This window comes from Saimiri boliviensis, chromosome 7 (assembly GCF_048565385.1).
Source record: "Saimiri boliviensis isolate mSaiBol1 chromosome 7, mSaiBol1.pri, whole genome shotgun sequence".
Classification (NCBI taxonomy): Eukaryota; Metazoa; Chordata; class Mammalia; order Primates; family Cebidae; genus Saimiri; species Saimiri boliviensis.
Genome location: NC_133455.1, coordinates 28613262 through 28627520, shown reverse-complemented (window position 1 = coordinate 28627520; position 14259 = coordinate 28613262). Strand labels below are relative to the sequence as shown.

At 45.3% G+C, this 14259-nt stretch overlaps 1 protein-coding gene and 1 pseudogene across 2 annotated transcripts in view; both read left to right on the top strand.

The window, feature by feature from the left end:
• The window catches only part of CHST11 (carbohydrate sulfotransferase 11), a 310143-nt gene that overhangs the window by 86247 nt on the left and 209637 nt on the right, over positions 1-14259 (top strand). The window lies entirely within an intron of this gene.
• LOC141585077 (ATP synthase F(0) complex subunit C1, mitochondrial pseudogene) overlaps positions 1-14259 on the top strand; it is a 60479-nt pseudogene that overhangs the window by 26055 nt on the left and 20165 nt on the right.

Sequence of the window (14259 nt, the reverse complement as noted above, 5' to 3'; positions counted from 1 at the left end):
TCCACGTCTCTGTCTCTGCATCTGAAAAATGGGGATAATAATAATATTGATACCTCCCTGGGAGCCTTTAATAAGATAATGCACCACACCTAGTGGTTTGCGTTTATTTTTTACTTTAGCTTTTATTGTAAATACAACTACTATATTTTCTGGATTAAAAGTAGGGAGACGTGGATGAAAAACTACAAGTATTGGTATGGGGATGATAAGATGAAATATTTAAAATAGGGATTGTTTCCTAAAAGTAGCTGAGCAGTGGGATTACAAAATGCTTGTAAGAAAGATGGAGGCGCTGAATTGTGGAAGGGACTGACAAAGCCAGGACACACTAGGACCCTTGTCCCTGAGGAGGGGTGCAGCTCACACCCCCAGAATTGTCAACCACAATGACCACAATGGCATAAGTCATAGCAGAGCATAAACTGAAACACTTTGGTTACCTTTTCAGACTTCTAATCATTATCTAAATACAGTCTTCCCTTGGGATCCTTGGGGGATTGCATCCAGGACCTCCTATGCATACCAAAATCCATAATGCTTAAGTCCCTTATAAAATAGCATGGTAGTGTATTGGTTTTTTTCCTTTCTTTAAAGACAGGGTCTCACTGTGTTGCCCAGGCTGGTCTCGAACTTGTGAGCTCAAGCAATCCTTCTATCTCGGCCTCCCAAAGTGCTGGGATTACAGGCGTGAGCCACCACGCCCGGCCTACAATGGTGTATTAGTATGTGCATATAACCTGTGTTCCTCCTCCCCTATACTTGAAGTAATCTCTAGATTACTTAAAATACACAATACAGTGTCTATACATCACTTCATTTGTGTGGTTCAATGTAGTACTTGTTGCACAGCAAAGTCAAATTTTGCTTTTTGGTACTTGGAATTTTTTTCTGAATATCTTCCATCTGAGCTTGGTTGAGCCTATGAATGTGGAACCCATGAATGTGGAATGCATCAATGTGGAGGCTGATTGTACAGGACAAAAAGTCATAAATAGAATGAATGAATAAAGCTTACTTTAAAGTTGATGTATATTTAAAATTTTCTTATTGTAATTTGGAAGCCATAAAAAAAGAATATAGGTAGTGTTTCAGATTTCGGAAAAGTCATTATTTTCAGCTAAGAACCATCAATTCCTAGACGTTTTAATGTTAATCTTCAGTTTAATCAATAGCTCTGGCAGGTCACTTTTTGGGGAGAGCAATATTTTTTGCAAAGAAAGAATGAAAGTCAGAGAGAGTGTATATGTGTGCAAGAGACAGCAATCTCGACCCACTGGGCCACAAGGGCAGATCGCCGGTGACCTGAGGCCCCTCCCCTGTCCTCTTCTACCCCCACCTGGGTGATATTGTCTCAGATTTGTGCCTCAGCAGAATCAGAATGATTGATTACATGTCAAGATCTGCTGGGACACTTGCAGGTGGGCGAAACCACAGTGTTCGGTCTGGGAAAGCCACGGCCCCATCCTCTCTAATTAAAAAATGAATGAGGGCTGGAGGCAAAGGCTCCAGATGGCCCAAGGTGAGACAGGGAGCATTTCGATGCCCTAAAACAGCCCGTGTTTATTACATGGTCTTACCTGATCGTGTGTGGATTGATGTGAAGGGGTAGGGTAGAAATGGAGCTTCCCCCCTAAGATTTTGCTTCTTGAGTTAAGGGTGAGGTCAGGTCAGAAAATGCTTTTTCATCGGTAGTGTTTTGATAGCAAAAGCAAAGAGCCAGTGGCAGAACTTTTCAAATAACTCCTAGAAGATGACCTGGCATTCCTGAAGTATCCAGCACACCAGCTTGTAAGAATAAAGGTCGGAACATGACGCGTATGTTTGTATTCCGCAGAATGTTTTGAAAGAAAGGAAATTCTCTAGGATTATATCCAGCAGCCCCCTACCCTGCCTTTTTAAGACATACACACACACACACACACACACACACTTTAAAAGCTTTCATGTGTCCTGATCACGCTGTCCTCCTTTTGTGGTTAATTGAGAGTCTTTGGCTTTGCTCTGGAGATGCAAAAATCCTTGAGGTGACCTCCACGGAGTGATGTAAACCTACAGAGTGATTCATCACGTGTCAGTGAAGTTGACATCTTAAATGACAGTCCAGCTTGACATCCCTTTTGCGGATGTTTCTTCTCAGAGCCTGCAAGACCCTTTCCGTGAAACGTGGTCTGTGTTCGGCTTGTGTACTCACCTCAGTGCAGCTTTTTCTTTTCACCGTAACAACGTGGTGTTCTCCTTTGTAATTTCTTTAGCTCCTTTGCCTGAGTATGTGGGAAGCACTACTCTAACATTTTTAAAATATCCATGGTGGGCTAGTGGATATTCTGAAATAGAGTTTTGGCCATCACCTCTTGCTTTCAAATCCCCCTGGAGACGGGATATTTACTTTGAATGAATTTGTCTGAATTGTGGAGGCACTTTTCCTTCGCTTCATCCCATGGGGGAATTGGGAAAACACATGAGAAAAGGGCAGTGCAAATTATGTCAGGGCAGCTAATCTGGGGGAAAAAGATTTTAGGAGTGAAGACTGTTGTTAGCCGGGTGTGGTGGCGGGTGCCTGTAATCCCAGCTACTCTGGAGGCTGAGGCAGGGAGAATTGCTTGAACCTGGGAGGCAGAGGTTGCAGTGAGCAGAGATTACGCCACGGAACTCCAGCCTGGGAGGCAGAATGCGACTCCGTCTCAAATAGACTGTCAGCTACTAATTGCTATACCAGAAGTCATAACCGGATGATAATATCACCGCATTTTACTTTCTAGCAACTTTTATGTCCACTATTTCATTTCCAACATCTTGGATGTGTAGGACCAAGTTATGATAAGCAACTAACTTTCTCCTTCCTCAGTTGAGAAGAGTGAGGCGTGCTTTTAAATGGTAGTGCTGAACGTCATGGAGGATAGGCTAACATTTGTTTTAGAAATAACCCACAGTTAGCCACGGTGGGAAGTGGTATGGCAGTTCCTTCCAAAATTAAACATAGAATTATCATGTGGTCCAGAATTCTACTTCTTGGGTATATACCCAGAAGAACTGAAAGCGGGGACCTGAATGGGTATTTGTACACCTATGTTCATAGCGGCATCGTTCACGATAGCCAAATGGTGAAAGTAACTCAATTGTCCATCAAGGGCTGAATGGAGAAACCAAATGTAGCATCAACACGCCATGGACTGCTATTCCTTCAGCCTGAAAAAGAAAGAAGATGTTGACACATGCTACAACGTGGGTAACCTTGAAGACATGATGCCAAGTGAAGTCAGCCAGACACAAAAGGACTAATATTGTGTGATCCCACTTAATAAAATGTGAAAAACACAGGCTATTTTGGTAAAGATACACAGGAAACTGGTATCAGTGATTATGCAAAATTGCCCAGGACCTGGACCCAGCGTCCGGCACACAGTGCATGTTCTAGAAATACTAGTGAGTAGACAGTGGTTGCCTGGATGGGGTGGGAATCATGGGGAAGACGTATTTTTTGCTGTATGAATCTTTCAGTGCCTTTCAGTTTTCATATTGTGTGGCTTTATTACCTATTCAAAACGTTAACTCTTTAGATCCAGTGGCAGTGAAGGTGGTAAAGGGAGATGTAAGTTCCCACTGAGGCCATTTTAGGACCCTCAAGGGTTGTTACTCTAAAGCAGGCATCCGCAAACTACGGCCCGCGGGCCGCATGCGGCCCCCTGAGGCTATTTATCTGGCCCCCACCATACTTCAGGAAGGGGCATCTCTTTCATTGGTGGTCAGTGAGAGGAGCACAGTATGTGGCAGCCCTCCAACGGTCTGAGGGGCAGTGAACTGGCCCCCTGTGTAACAAGTTTGGGGACGCCTGCTCTAAAGAGTAGTTAATGATTGCACTAAATCTGAGTCACCCTCATGCCTGAAGGGGTGTTGGCTGGAACTGGCCACTCTTTGACCACTCTTAGAAATACTGATCTTTTTCTCTAGCTGAGTCTAGGAAGGAATACGAGTTTATAGTGCGGTGCCAGTAAGGTTGGACTTTTCTGTGATGGGGGAGTAATAGGGACAGGTACAAATTGTAAGATCTTCCCGAGGACTGGACACAGGAAAAAGAAATGCAGCCCCAGAAAGGGAAGTGTACAGGGGACAGTAACAACCAGTGTATTAGTTCATTTGCATTGCTGTAAAGGGATACCCGAGGCTGGGCAATTTATAGAGGAAAGAGGTTTGAGTGGCTCACGGTTCTGCAGGCTGTACAAGCATGGGACCAGTATCTGCTCAGTTTCAGGTCAGGCCTCAGGAAGCTTCCATTCATAGCAGAAGGTGAAGGGGAGCCAGGGTGTCACATGGTGAGAGAGTGAGCAAGAGAGAGGGGGAGGAGGTGCCAGGCTCTTTTAAACAACCAGATCCCATGTAAAATCACAGTGTAAGAACTCACTCTTTACCAAGAGGACAGCACCAAGCCATCATGAGGGATCCGCCCCCACGACCCAAACACCTCCCACTAGGCCATGCCCAACATTAGAGGTCACACTTCCACATGAGATTTGGAGGGCACAAGCCAGCTCAACCACGAGATGCAGCACGTTTCCAGGCTTAGTTTTTATACTAGCAGGACAGGCGTTCTTGGCACCATGTCCTATTTTGTGTTTCCATTTGCTCCTGACTCGGGGAGGAGACTGGTGGTCTCTTCCAGCCTTTTATGCTTTTAAATTGTTTTTGCAGAGAAATCTCGTATTTCCTCCCAACCCCCTCCCATCCTTCTCTGCCCTGGACTTGGCTCGGAGTCTTATAGGAGTCTGGGAATATAAGTTGGGGGAAATTAACACATGTGGTTGGATCCTGCCTGATGTACTTTCTCTCTCAGTGGCATCATCAGACCTGATGGCAGTCACTGAAGTCACTGTATACATTTTTCACTTCTTTCTGCTTCTTCATCTACCCATCTCCCCTGCCCCAGCAACCAACAGATTCCTTCCAATCAAGGGGCTGATTATTTGATTCTTCCCTTCACTTTTTTTGGGTACCAGTAAAGATGTATCTGAAGCTGGACATGGTGGTGTGCACCTGTAGTCCCAGCTACTTGAGAGGCCAAGGTGGGAGGATTCCAGGATTCAAGACTAGCCTGGGCAACATAGTGAGACCCCCATGTGTGCAAAAACTTTTAAAAAATTAGCCGAGCCTGGTGGCGTACACCTGTACTCGGGAGGCTGAGGCAGGAGGATGGCTGGGGCCCAGAAGTTTGAGGCTGCAGTGAGCTATATGGTTGAATTACTGCACTCCAGCCTGGTCAACAGAGAGAGACCCTGTCTCTACAAAAGAAAGAAAAAAAAGAGAGGGAGCAAGAAGGGAGAGAGAAAGAGAGAGAGGAGAGAGAGGAGAGAGAGAGAGAGAGAGAGAGAGAGATAAAGAGATTGATTGAGAGAAAGAAAGACCTGAAAAGAGCTAATTAATGCTCATATATAGAATTTTTGATGAGAACCTTCTGGTTCTAAAGAAAGTATTGGCCAACTATCCTGTCTAGGCTAATTTCTCAGGAAATAATAAGCATAGTTAAGGATAACTGAGAAAAATGTGAACCATCGAGACTGTATCCCATATCAAAATAAAAAATTGGGTGTATTGATGGGGAGAGAGGAGGGTGAGGGAGAAAATGTATTTTGCTCTTGTAGAAACCAGCAATGTGAGCAGTCAGTGATGCACCCTGGGGGTCACGGTCCTCCCCTGGAGATAATGGATTTGGTGCTTTCTTTTTGGTTTCTCAGAATAATAATAAAGCCATTTTCGCCTCCCTCTGAATTACTGCAGTAAATTTATATGGGGCGGATGTTGGCCTTGCCACAGCAATTACGTGGTTTCCAAGTGTGCCATTGTTTTGCCCTGCGGCTGAAAACTGGGTGGGTTTATTAGATCCACAGGGCAGCGTCCTTTCCGAGAAGAGGGAGGTGTGCAGGAATGGCCAGCGTTCCTTTTTGCTGGGCTTGTCCCTGTGGACGGCAAGAATCCCCCAGAGCCATCCTGTCCAAGTATCTCTATTATTACCCTGCAGAGTAAAAGGAAGACAAAAACCCAAGGTGAATTTTGTTATAAATTGACAAACAAAAAAAAATCAATCCATTCATTGCCTTCTTAAATTCATCGTCACATTCCCCCACGCTCAGAGGTTTCAGGACCATCAGGGAATAGCCCCTTTGAGGGTGGGGAGGGCAGGGTCTGCCCTGTGAGCTGCCACAGGGCCTCTACGGAGCTGGCCACGTGTTGGGCTTTTTTGATATCAAGTGTTGTGACCCTTGGACTTGATCGATCATTTTGGCCTTCCCTTGAGGAGCCTGTCCAGGAGAATGGATGTGGACTGTGTTTGGATGGAGGAAAATAAATTGTTCTTGGTCAGGTTTTTGAAAATAACAGTCCTTGTCTCTCAGGTGGGCACAGGCTTGGTTGATTGATGGGACATCTAGAAGCCTTAGCTTAAATATAGAACAAATGATATTGAGCTACTTCATCTTACCCACTATACCAGGTTCCATAAAGATGACGCCTTGGCCAGCTCGGGCTGCTGTAACAAACTGTCAAAGGCACGTGGCTTATAAACAATAGAAATGTGTTTTTCACAGTCTGGAAGCTGAAAGTCTGGGATCAGAGTGGCAGCATAGTTGGGTTTTAGTGAGGCTGTCTTCTGGGTTTGCAGGTGGCTAACTTCTCCTTATAGCCTCACCTGGGAGAAGGGTGGCTGGAGAGTTCTCTAGGGTCTCTCTCTCTCTTTTCTTTTCTTTCTTTCTTTTCTTTCTTTCTTTCTTTTTTTTTTTTTTTTAAAGCAATATCTCATTCTGTCACCCAGGCTGGAGTGCAATGGTGGGATCTCAGCACACAGCACCCTCCAGCTCCTGGGCTTAGGTGATCCTCCCATCTCAGTCTCCATGCTCACCTGTAGGGTCTCTTTCATAAAGGCATCAGTCCCACTGATGAGGGCTCCACCCTCATGACCTAATCACCTCCCACAGCCTCCACCTTCTAATACCAGCATATTGGGGATTTCTACACACACCTTCAGTTCATAACAGATGAGGAGCCAACGTTGTTGAACCATAAGTGATCAATTTATTTCTTGTTATTTCTGATGGATCAAGACATGTAAAAGATTTAACTTTCCTGGGCTGGATGCAGTGGCTTATGCCTATAATCCTGGCACTTTGGGAGGCTTAGTTAGGAGGATCACCTAAGATCAGGTGTTTGAGACCAGCCTGGTCAACATAACAAGAGCCCATCTCCACAACACATACAAAAATTAGCCAAGTGCAGTGGTGCATGCCTGTAGTCCCAGCTACATGGGAGGCTGAGGCAGGAGAATTGCTTGAGCCCAGGACCTCAAGGTTGCAGTGAGCTGTGATTTTGTCACTGCATCCCAGCATGGGCAACAGACCTGTCTCAAAAAAAAAAAAAGGTTTAAATTTCCTAAGTTTTTCTTAGCTAGCATAATAAGGGATAGTCTGAGCAACTCAGAGTGCCTATTTAGAAAGCTCTGGGTTTTGCTTCAATACGGATGGAAAGGGGGATTGGAAAAGTTAACACAAAAGGGCACACAGTCTCAGAAAGGGCCTTTGCAGCACCTGGTGATCTTTTATTTCCAGGATGGAGAAAAGTTCCCTCTTGTCAGGCCACTTCCTGGAAGGTTCCTGCAGCTGCTTTGATCCAGCCTCCTCTTTTCCCCACTGGATAAAAACAAAACAAAGCAAAACAAGACCAAAACCAAAAGAGAGGTAGTGATAGGACCAGCCATGTGTGTTTCAGGACATAAGCCCAAACTTGCTGTAACAAGTATGGTCCCAGGCTGTGCCTTTTAGAACAGTGTCCTCCAGAGTACTAGTGAAGTGGTGCCGAGATTTCCAAAGAATTTCTTTGCAGAGGAGGATTTCTGATTCTGGCAGAAACCAAGGGGAGAAGTTACTTTTTCTATTAAAAAAAAATTATCAGTAATAAAGCACTCAGATCCTTGGCCACTCTTGCGAAGACTGATCTTTTTCTCTAGCTGAGTCTAGGAAGGAATACGAGTTTATAGTGCAGTGCCAGGAAGGTTGGAATTTTCTGTGATGGGGGAGTAATTGGGACAGGCAGAAATCGTAAGATCTTCCCGAGGACTGCACACAGGAAAAAGGAATGCAGCCCCAGAACGGGAGGTGTGCAGTTGCAGGCAGATGGGCCAACGAGAAGGTCTGATTGCCAAGTAGATTGGAGCCCAAGTCTTTAGATTTTCAAGTGGGTAATTAGAACAGGAAGGAGCCAAACGCAGGCCTCCTGGCGTCAGGAGCAGCAAGATTTTCCGTTCAGGTTGCGTAGTCTCGGAGCTAAGACGGGTGCATGGGAGTATTTCCACAGCCAGTTAACAAGTGCAGGCATCTAACACCATGCCCATAACTGTGGGTGGGGGAAGCAGAGTGTAGGCAGATGAGCAAATGGGTTTTTCATTCTTGAGCAACAAGAAGTCTTAGGCTAAATGGTGAGTACCTGCAAAAATGAAAGAATAGTTCAAGATGGCACAGCTGAGTAGTACATTGCATGGTTTTGCTTCCAAGTGCCAGAATCTTTGGGTAGTATATCTGACACCAGCACAGTCTGGTATCAGAATCTTGGGTTTATATTCTGGCTACTCAAGCTGTGTGGCCCTGAGCAAATTATTTATTTAATCTTTTTGGGGTTTCAGTCTCCATAGCAGTAAAATGAAAATAGTTATAGTATCTATCTCATGAATTTATTATGAGAATTAAATTATCTTCTCTGGATAAAAAGAAAAAGGTCCCTGATTCTTGCTTTTGAATACAGTCTTGATAACCAGAAGTGTGGCAGCTCCCTTGTACACATGATGAAGAGTGTGAAGGCGAAAAGTTGATATGCAGATGATGGTGGATGAGAGGGTGAAGCTATTGGGATCCTTGATGATTGTGGGGTGGCCAGAGCTGCCCTCCCACCATCAGACTTTCTGAAATCAATCACTGATGGTTTGGCTTTCTGTTACTTGCAACCAAAAGTTTCTCAATTGATGCAGATTTGTTGCCAGACTATAAACTCACTGAAGTCAGAGCCATGTCTTATTCACCTTTGGGCTCCCCCAAGGACAGCCTGGGCTAATGCACGGCACACAGTAGGTGCTCAGTGGTTTATGATAGGAAGATGTGTGGTTAGAAAGGGGGAAGGAGGCAAGAAGGCAGGTAGAAGTGATGTGCTTGTAAACGTTTAACAATTAGATCTCTGGGGAAAAATTCTGATTTGTAGCATTTGCCAATTTCCATGGTGTAAATATTCCTATCACGGTTGATTTCATGCTGTCAGTGTGATGTCAGTGAGCTCAATGTTGAGAAGAGATGGTCACAGTAAGTTCTAGTGAGCTGGTACAGTATAGCTCCAGCTCACCACTGGAAGGATGGGGAAAAAAAGGGAGAGAGAAAAGAGAAGAAAATTAATTGATTATTCAAATTAATAGTAAGCATGGTGATGACACTAACAATGTTTACATTTATCGAGGGCTTCCCCTATTCCAGGTTCTCCAGGTCCCTCCTAGTGGTCTTCTCTTTGCATCTCATTGACCAGAACTGGGTTGCATGGTCTTTTCTAGTTGCAGGAGAGATAAGGAAAGTTTGGCCAAGGAAAGTGGCCGTGCTGTGTCTTGCTTGGGTCATTCAAGTGTTGTTTCTTCGGGCAGGGCCCTTTGCCTCCCTGAACACAGGCAGCCATCTATCAGCCAAGGAGGAGGAGGACTGTGGGATAAGCAAGATTATCTGAAAAGACGAGACCTTTCGAGCAGAATGGATTATTTTTCAGACACAAAATTGCCTTTTCAGCAAAGTGAACTAGCTTCCTCATCATCAAAATTCTAAAATTTCTCACTGTGTTCTTTCATTTCCGTGGATAGCACCCCAAACATCAGATACTGACCTGGTCCTTCATATTAAATGGTTGGTTTTCTAAACCAGATTCCAACCACAGTAATAAATGAGGTGGGGAGGCGGGAAATCTACACAGCTTGTCAGAATAGGATTGCAATAAAGCATCCAGGAGTGAAAACTGGAGCCCCGTGTGTGCAGATGCACCACGGTTGAGTTGGGCTGTGCAGTCCCGCGTGTGCTGGAGTGGGGATGGCCACGGCAGGAGTGAGGGGGGCAGAGTGAGGGGTGGGGATGTCCACTGCAGAGTTCATTCATTACAGGTCAGCGTGCTCCTTTACATACCCTGCTGGGCTAGTTGCTCACATTGGAGAGTCTGGAGTTACTGCAATTCTGTGGCAGGCAATAGTCTGAGCAACTCAGAGTGCCTATTTAGAAAGCTCTGGGTTTTGCCTAAATATGGATGGAAAGGGGGATTGAAAAAGTTAACACAAAAGGGCACGCCGTCTCAGAAAGGGCCATTGCAGCACCTGGAGATCTTTTTTTCCAGGGTGGAGAAAAGTTCCCTCTTGTCAGGCTACTTCCTGGAAGGTTCCTGCAGCTGCTTTGATCCAGCCTCCTCTTTTCTCCACTGGACAAAACCAAAACAAAGCAAAACAAGACCAAAACCAAAAGAGAAGTGGTGATGGGTCAAAAACATAGAATAAAAGAAAATGGCTTAATTGGGATCATTGTTGAAGGAAAGAGGGCCAGAACTACACTGAGAGATATTCCTGTAGTCTTAGCATCTTCTTCACGATTTTTGCAGATTTTTGTATCCTGGTGTCAGTTTCGTTAAACAGACAAACTAACAAATGAGATTACAAGTGATTGATGGGTTCCACCTCATAAGAGGCCCAGTGAGGGAAACAAAGGAAGGGAAGGAATCGAAGTAAGGAGATAAACAGTTCTGGCAGGAGGCGCCATGGGATAGGCAGGCCTAAACTTTTTATCGAAGCTGATTGGAAGGCCAAGGCAGGAGGATTGCTTGAGCCCAGGATTTTGAGACCACTCTGAGCAACATAGATCCCCGTCTCTACAAAAAATAACAAAAATTAGTCAGGTATGGTGATGCGTTACTGTAGTCCCAGCTACTCGTGAGGCTGAGGGGGGAGGATCTCTTGAGCTTGGGAGGTTAAGGCTGCAGTGAGCTGTGATCTCACTATTGCATTCCAGCCTGGGTGATGGAGTGAAACCCCATCTCCAAAAAAAAAAAAAAAAACTAATCTGGAAGACATGGACCCTGTTTTGAAATGATGACTCACTTCAGCTAGAGGAGAAGCCTGAGGGCACCGAGGTTAAAAGAGGCCACCACTCATTATTTCTCAGCAGGGTGTAAATTGCACTGGAGGTCAGAATCAATACCTACCTGGCCTCTCTGGGCTGTTTGTAAAACTAGAGGCACCCCTCGTATCCATGCCGAGTCGATGTCCAGAAGAACATTGGTTGAAGGCAATAGTTCTTTTAGGCTTTCCAGTGTAGAGCTTACGACCCCCAGTGCGGGAGTAGCTTGGTTCTTTGTTGTTTGATAGTGTTTCCTGGGTCGGCTGGCATTTCCCCATATGGTCTGACCTCCTGTGTTACAAAGGCAAAACTACTTTAAGTTAGAGAGCCACATCTGAGTATTCAGTCATCAGCCAAATATTTTGATCTTTATCTGAGCAGAATGGAAAATGTCCTGCTTTGAACCTTGCCTTGTTCCTCTAAGGCAGAGGATGGCAGTAAACATTTTGGGTTTTGCAGACCATACCGTCTCTGTCATGATTTCTCAACTGTGCAGTTGCAGAGTGAAAGCATCTAGAGGCAATAAATAAACAAATGGGTGTGGCTGTCACCCACTCACACTGTTTACACACCATTGTTTGCCAACCATGGCTCTAAGGGGTCTTGGAATAGAAACCTCTCTCTTGCCCATATGGATCCTAATGCATTTTAAAAGTCAGTGCACTGTTTGGCTAAGAGACACTTCTTCACTTGAAATCAGAGTGAAGAGCAGAAAGGGACAGCGAACTCCTTCCTATTCCATTGACGGTCAAGGGGTAAAAGAGGCAGATGATGTCGCTGCGTCACTTGATGTAAGTCTCTACACTTGGATGGTGCAGGCTTTAACTTCTCACTCAGTGATATCCACGTGTTTTGTGTTAGCTAACTGGCCAAAGTTTAACTTTACCCTAGAACTTCACTAAATCTTCACGTCTCTCTTTTCTTTTCCCTCTTTCTAGTAGCCTGGATAAAGAGGAACATAAGGTGAGTGCTGATGGTCCCTGCTTGAGACACTGCAGCTTTTTTCTTAGCACTCTTCAAGCTTTGGTGTTACTTCAAAGGCAGCCTGCTCTGTCATCTTGAAGTGCGGATTGGGATTCACTTGCCGATCCTCCCAGATCGGGAATGCCTCTATTGAGAAAGGAAGGCAGTTTCCAGTTCTACAAATGTTCTGATTTCCCCGGCAGACTTTTGACAGGAAAAATTATAGGCAACTGCATGTTGCCTCAATCTGTTTTCACATTAAGACCCCGAAGGAGGTGTGGGGTCAAGCTGACGCCTCCTAGATCCGCACACCGGGGTGAGGGCCTCCAAATGCTGACAGGTAGTGTGCAGGGAAGTTGGCTGGTTTTCAACGTATGTCCTGTGACTGCTTGCTTTTGTAAGCATCTATTGGTTATGGATGGTTAGAGAGGTCAGCTTTAAGCCACAAAAGCCCTGGCTCATGTTGCTAGAATCATCCAGTCTTGCAAGAAGAAATGAGATAATCACCTCCTCCTTTCCGACTTGCGCTGTGCCAGTGTAACTTAGAAGGGCATCCTCTCTGTGAAAAGGCTGGATTTACATATTTTGCTAATTACAGCTGTCGGATTCCTCGAAGTGATTTAAGGGTGGGGAGGCCTAACAAGTGTGAAGAGTATTTTTAGCCAAGTTGTGTGGGTTTGATAGCCATTTGGGGACTAGTAATTGAATCTAAAGCTTCATGTGAGGCCGTACGGAAGTGGTGCGAGGTAGAAAGAGAACGAGGTGGGGCGACGTGGGTGTGGGGCAGCTGTGGGGTGATTTGATACCGGTGGTCTCCTTGCCTGCTGTGACAGCTGTCAGTCAGCCTGCTTTATGGGGTGTGAAACTGACACCTTCTCTGCTGTCTGGGTGCTGGAAGGGGTGCAGTTGGAACTGGAAACTTGATCTGCAGAGCATTCATTTGTTTATTCATTCAACAAGCATTTTTTGAGTAAATTAGACTTTCTCAAACTTTCTTGTACACACAGATCACCAGGGAGTCTTGTTAACATGCAGATCCTGTTGGTAGATCTGGGGTGAGCCGAGAGTCTGCCTGTCTAACAGGTTTCTTGGTGATGTTGATGCTGCTGGTCCAGGGACCATACCCTGAGTCAGAAGGCCGAACACTGTATGTCACTTTGGTGTGACAAGATGAAACACTTGAGCTTGTTCCTGCCTCAGGACCTTCCTTTCCCGTTTGCTCAGATGTTCTTCCTCTGGATCTTTTTTGGTTTTTGTATTTTTTTTTTTTTTTTTTTGAGACAGGATCTTACTCTGTCACCCAGGCTGGAGTACAGTGGCACAATCACAGCTCACTGCAGCCTTGACCTCCTGAGCTCAAGCCATCCTCCCACCTCGGCCTCCTGGGTAGCTGGGAATACAGGCGCACACCACCACACCTGACTAACTTTTCATTTTTTGTAGAGACGGGGTCTCACTGCATTGCCCAGACTGGCCTCAAACTCCTGGTGATCCTCCTGCCTTGGCCTACCAGAGTGCTGGGATTCCAGGTGTGAGCCCCCGCATCGAGCCTTCCTCTAGGTTGTTACTCGCTGTCTTCCTTTCATTCCCATCTCAGCAAAAATGTTGCCACCTAGAGAGACTTTGTTTTCTCCCATGGCCCGAATCTAAAGTAGCTCCCGCTGCCTGTTTTAGCTCTTAGAAGACAGCCTCTGAGATGATCTTGTTTTGTATTTCTCTCCGTCTCTGTGAGAAATACAAGGAGAGATGGAAAAGTCAGTAAATGGTCATAACTGTGGTGTTGAGACGCAGTGTGAGAAAGAGGAGACCCCAGGCTGTCTCTAAAATCTCTTGTGCCTCAGTTTTCTCATCATTAAAATGAGGGTAAGTAACAGTACCTTCCTTGTACATCTGTTATGAGGATTAAATGAGCTAATAAATGTAAAGGCTGTGCAAAGTACCTGGCATAGAATGGACCATCAGGAAATGTTAGTTGTGATGATGAGGATGATGAAGATGATGAAATGGTGGTGGTGGGGATGCTCATGGTGATAGTTATGGGGGGAGAGCCTAACTTCTCAGGGAGGGCTTCATATAGGAAGCGAGGTTTGAGCTGAATTTCCAAAGGCGAATGGTAATGCCTTAGGGCAATGTCTTA